This window comes from Carassius auratus, chromosome 23 (assembly GCF_003368295.1).
Source record: "Carassius auratus strain Wakin chromosome 23, ASM336829v1, whole genome shotgun sequence".
Classification (NCBI taxonomy): Eukaryota; Metazoa; Chordata; class Actinopteri; order Cypriniformes; family Cyprinidae; genus Carassius; species Carassius auratus.
In genome coordinates, this window is record NC_039265.1 from 15,069,507 (window position 1) to 15,075,444 (window position 5,938).

At 34.6% G+C, this 5,938-nt stretch overlaps 1 long non-coding RNA gene across 1 annotated transcript; it reads left to right on the forward strand.

Annotated features, from left to right (window-relative positions):
* The first annotated feature begins 648 nt into the window (after positions 1-648).
* LOC113041487 (uncharacterized) lies at positions 649-5,379 on the forward strand. Its single transcript, XR_003275404.1, has 3 exons — positions 649-969; positions 2,947-3,007; positions 3,360-5,379. It is a non-coding gene; the product is annotated as an uncharacterized LOC113041487 (long non-coding RNA).
* The last annotated feature ends 559 nt before the right edge of the window (positions 5,380-5,938 follow it).

Genomic DNA, 5,938 nt, shown 5'->3' on the forward strand with positions numbered 1-5,938 from the left:
TACACAAGAGCGCAGAATTTAGATAAGGAGAAGTTCAGGTTTGAAATACATTATCACAGCTCTTTCTGTCCCTTGAGTTTATTTTGTGTTATGACCTTCATGATTGTCTATTATGCAAAAAATTGCTTTGATAAAAATTATAAATGACACTAAAGGTAATTGTCATTTGTCATTGTCATTTTGTAAAATGTCTCCATATGTAAAAAAAATATATATTAAAAAAATATATTTAATAATTGAAAAATCCACTTGATTTTTTTTTTGTAAAACACACACAAAAAATGCTGGTTTCAGTCTGTTGGGTCATTTTATTATTATTATTATTATTATTATTATTATTATTATTATTATTTTAAATATTTTTAACCAGGTGCTGGGTCATTTTAACGCTGGGGTATTTTTTTCTACCTAAAAAAGTGAAACTTCTCTGAAACAACAACAGCCCTTGACGGGCTCACATTTCGGCGACACACCAGCATGAGAATTTGCACCTTTTTGGTAAAAAGTGATTACAGAGAACAGTTGAATATGCTAAAATTAGTTAACAAGTTAAATTAAGTTAAAATGCTACTTTTAAATGTTCCTTTTTTATTTCTACAATGCTTGTTAAAGGAGTTTAAATGTATCTAAATCAATAATCAAACTCAAATCAATACCATATTGCAATCAACCTGACAGGGCGGATATGTAGAATCCGTTCCGTGTTTTCCAGCTCACTTACTGCGCTAACTGAGATATTCAATTAAGGATTCCTCTTCCCACTCTGAAGCGGCTCTCCAGGGCACATCTTCCGAGCGACCCACCCTATGTTAGAAATAGGAAAATCCAATAATAACAACACTAGAAAAAAAAAAAAATATGAAAAAAATGAGGCAACTTTGATCACGCATGCTCCCTTGTCATCCACCTCACACACAACATTTGTTCTAAGTTGGAAAGTCGCGGAAAAGCCAGGAAGTAACGTTACAGGTAAGACTGCTGTTTTTGGATGAACCACACATCTCACTTATCTGTCCTAACTATTTGTTTATGACTCCAATGAGTTTAATACGACCAGGTGTTGACGATACAATACATCGCTTGTGTTTAATCCAACGCTTGCGTTTCTAATAAAAAGCTCCTTTTTGAACGGAACGCGTCAGTTAACGTTACGTGAGAACTGAAACTCTGCTCACCTACAATCACTTATTACATGCGGGACAGACGCGGACCGGTTCAGGGGATTCGTGCGCTGTTTTCGACGTGTCTATAAGTAGTTCACAACTTTCTGATCGCTTCCGATATCCCGTGACTTGCTTGTCCTTATCTGCCCGCTCGGTATTCAGTTATTAATGCTTAAAACGCCGAGATGCGACGTCTTTATCTCTCGCGTCTTTGACACATACTGTATTTTGATACAGTACAAGCCGTAGTGCTTTTTCTTCTTTGATGTCATTCTAGGTAATGCAAATATAAGTGTAAAATGAAAGAGTGTTTGATTTTGGAGCTTTTATAAAAGCTTTAAATACCCTTAAAGTGATCGTGCACTAACAGGTGCAAGCCACGAGAGTTTAAAGTGAAAGCACTAGGCTAGTGAAGTATGTACTGAGTGTGTGTGTGTGTGTGTGTGTGTGTGTGTGTGTGAGAGTGTGTGTATAATAATGTGTACATATACATTATATATATATATATATATATATATATATATATATATATATATATATATATATATATAATAACTGACTACGGTTATTTAATAATGGCTGCAAGTGACTGGAATTTAGTTTTATTTGTGGCACCTTAACTTTTTTTTTTTTGATATGTTTGTGTTAAGTAAATAAAGTAATAGATAATGCCAGTACTTTATGACACGGTTTATCAATGATATATATATATACATATATTATAGTCCATTTTGTTTTGTTTATTTTACTGTTGCTATGGTTTCCTGCACACGCAAACGCAAGGTTTGTATTTAGCTTAAAACTTTTTTGTTTTAGTTTTTGTTATTGAAACTTTGAAGTAGTTGAAACTTTTATTATTACATATTTATTATTCATAATTATAACAATAACTAATTTTAGACCCTGCAGCGTTTTTTTTTTTGGTTCCCCAAGGAGATTCAATCTTAATTGGTTGTAGTCGCAGAACGTCATGCTTGTCCCATTTATTTTTAACAGTTAAATCTAGATATTTTTTTTTATTTAATAATTTAAATTTAATAAAATAATAAGTGATTATAAATTTCCCATGCTGTCAATCATAAATGAATGGTTAGATATTTTAATTCAGAATATTTTATGAATTGATTAAGTCATTAGAGGACAACAGCAAGGTTGTCACTTGTTTTCTGCTTTGATTGTTAATTCAGTTTATCGCTGACATAGGGCAAAACCTTACATTACACTGTTCATGTTACACATAATGCTTAAATTGCTATAGAAATGACAATATATCCACAAAATAATTGTGCATTAAGTACATAATTAGTATAACTCAGCTTTTTATAGTTTCAAGAAGACTAATGTGTTGTTTGTCCTATACATTTAAGAAACACACTACTGTATAACTATATAATTATACAATATTTTAAAATGATGTTATAGCATTTTCCCTTTTCCTTTTGGATTTATTTACTGTAATAATAAGTGTTTACTACAGCTTGCACTGTCTAACTTTTTTTTTTAGTGGCATTAATTTGTAAGGTGTTTTTCATTCTATTATGTTTGTTTGTGCTCTATTTGCTGTGTTGTGTCTGAAAGCAGTAGCGTGTAAAAAGATCACTGCCACTTTAAACCCCAGAGTTCGCATATTCTCGCTGGATCTTTCTGCTTTGCTAATTATTGTGTTGTTTTCTGAGCAAATATGTCATATCCATGGCGACCAGGCAGGTTTATTGTCTTTCTCATGCAATGGTTCACATAAGTAATTAATTACTCTCTTTTCTTTCTCCCTCCCTGTCTCCAGTAAGCCAATCAGTTGAGGGGAAGCATCTCGTGTTTTAAATGCCTGTGATATCCAAGAGAAGGTAAACAGAAACCTTGATGTTTAGACTGTAAGTGTTTTTGTGCCCTGAGCGTTTCGTGTGTGATGTGTGCCCACTGTCTGTGTGTTTGCGTGTCATACATTATGCTTTTGGTGTCGTTATGAAAAATTATACATATTTAATAAGTAATTAATGTGTGAGGGTGGCCTTTTTTGTGCGTCTGGGTCTCATTCAAATGACGAGGCTCTGTGTCTGATGATTACAATAATGAATGAATTCAGTGTATTATAAAAAGCTTAAGAAGTCAAATTATTAAAGCTTTTTGAAAAGCACTGAACACATTCGAAATCTTCACCGGTTGCTTGTAATTGGTTATTAATGTGGAAATTGTCAGGGACAAGCTTGGCTTGGGGCACCGTCCCACAGTGTTGATCTACAACGTGTCTGTGGAATGTGGTGGCATGTGGCTCGTGCCCAGAGACGTGCTTCCATCTGGACAGCCATCCAGCTCCAACTGTCAAGAGCAGTTTTACAGGTGTTGATCAGTCTCAGGATCCATCTGCCTTGAATATTCTCTTCCTCACTTCTTCATCTCCATCCCTGCTGTTTGTCCTTTAACTTTTGACCACTGTTAAGTTGTGCTGGAGTGTATGCCGTCAATGGTGATTGTACATTATGCACGTAAGTAGCAGAGAGAGAGTTTTAGTGGAGTTTCCGTGATGTCTTCAAAGGTATAGTTCAACCAGAAATGAAAATTTACTCACCCTTAGGCCATCCAAGATGTAGATCAATTTGTTTCTTGGTCAGAACAGATGTAAATTAGTAGAGAAATGTAGATCCTCTGCAGTGAATGGGTGCTGTCAGAATGAGAGTCAAAACAGCTGATAAAAACATTACAATAATCCACATGACTTCAGTCCATCAATTAATGTATTGTGAAGCGAAAAGCTGCATGTTTGTAATAAATTCAGCATTAAGTTGTTTAACTTTAAACATCACTTCTGGCCAAAATACTAGTCCATAATACTTCCCCCAGTGAAAAATCCCATCCCCTGTTGCCCTTTCACATCTAAATCCACTAACGCATTTGTTTAGAATGGTTTTGGTCTGTGCATATCTCGCTCCTGATTTAGACGAAACAACTCTTTCACTGTTGAAAGCCATATTATGGATAGAGGACTTGCATTTTAAAATGAAAAATGTTGATGGATTTGTTTCCAGCAGCTTTTCCCATCACAAGACTTTAATTGATGGACTGAAGTTGGGTGGAACATTATTTAACTTTTTTTTTTTGTGATGTTTTTGTCAGTTGTTTGGACTCGCATTGTGATGGCACCCATTAACTGGTGGCCAAGTGATGTAGTGCTACATTTCTCAAAATCTATTCGGTTGAAAAAACAAATTCATCTACATCTTGGATGGCCTGAATGGGAGCACATTTTCGGCACATACATATATTTTTTCTGTAAACCATTCCTTTTTCAGTCAACTTCAAAAGCTATATTTGAGGTTTTGCTGATTTACTGCAAGTGTCAAGGAGCTGGTGCTACCTGCGACCTGTTTTCTTTGTCTCTCTGACCTTGGCTTTGAACCCATAACCCTTGTGTTTAAATGCACATTCATGATTCTGCGCTGTGCTTGACAGCTCTCGAGATGTAATGCAATTGCTTTTTTTACACCACCACTTTGTAAATTGCTGGCTGTAATGATTTGGTGTCTGTATTCACACTATTGTGATCCTTGTAAAAATTTCCGTTCTCAACACGCTGGCGTGCGTAGGCCTCATGTTTGTTTAATAGTCATTATTATTTTTGTTTTAGTGCACTGGAAATGTCCTCTTTGCATGCTTGATCAACCAGTAGGGAAATCTAATATAATTGAGGTTCAAGGTGAATTGCATCCTGAGCATTTCTCCTTGACAGAAAGAGCATGCATATATTTGAGCAAAAATAAACAAATCACACTGACAACAGTAATATAGGCTTGATTTTGAAGGCATGGAATAAGTATCGATTTAAGCCTTCACTTCATAGATGAAAATGGCCTTTTTAGTAATTTGTCCTGGGTCCTTTCAATGCAGGAGGAGGTGAGCGAGAGAAACAGTTGGGGGGTGGGGTTGAGAGAGAGAGAGAGAGAGAGAGAGAGAGAGAGAGAGAGAGAGAGCTAACAAGACAGAGAAAGGGACATACTGCCCCTTTCCGAGCTCATTATCATTCTTAATAAGTCTTAAGGAAAGAAGGAGCAGTGAGTGTAAATGCAAGGTAATCCTAACACTGGCCAAGGTTACTGGGGACAAAGGCACATGCACACCCCTCCCTGCTGGTTGCACTGGGACACAGAATGAGCCGTACCCCCAGCAGCACTTACAGAGCCCTCCTAGATGCCTGAAGTGTATGAACTGATGCTTTCTTCACTCTAAAAAGGTTTTGTCTGGTAACTTGGGCTTTAGCTGTAAAACCTTTAAATTAACTTTTATTAAAAAAATTTTATTAAAAAAGGTATTATTTAAAATGTTGATTATATTATATTATATTATATTATATTACATTACATTACATTACATTACATTACATTACACTACACTGAATCAACCTGACTACATTATGTTAAATAATGTTTTTAAACTGTAGGTGCAACATAATTTTTTGTTAAATTGTATTTTAATTTTAATTAAAGTTTGATAATATTGCAGATGAGGTCAGAAATATATGAGGATTGTTGTAGATAATTATTCTAATATTACTGAATAAAGGAAGGCACACACAGTGTTTTTGTTAAGTTAGAAAAAAGTTCAATAAACATCTAAAAAAATAGTTTCATGAATGTAAAAAAAAAAACTAAAAATCTATTTCGGTGGGAAAATTTTGCTACTATATTTTTAAAATATGTATATATTCTAGCTAGTTATGCTAGTTAATTATCCTAATATAATTAATTAAATTAAGAAATTTTACATGAAACAATCGCACTTAC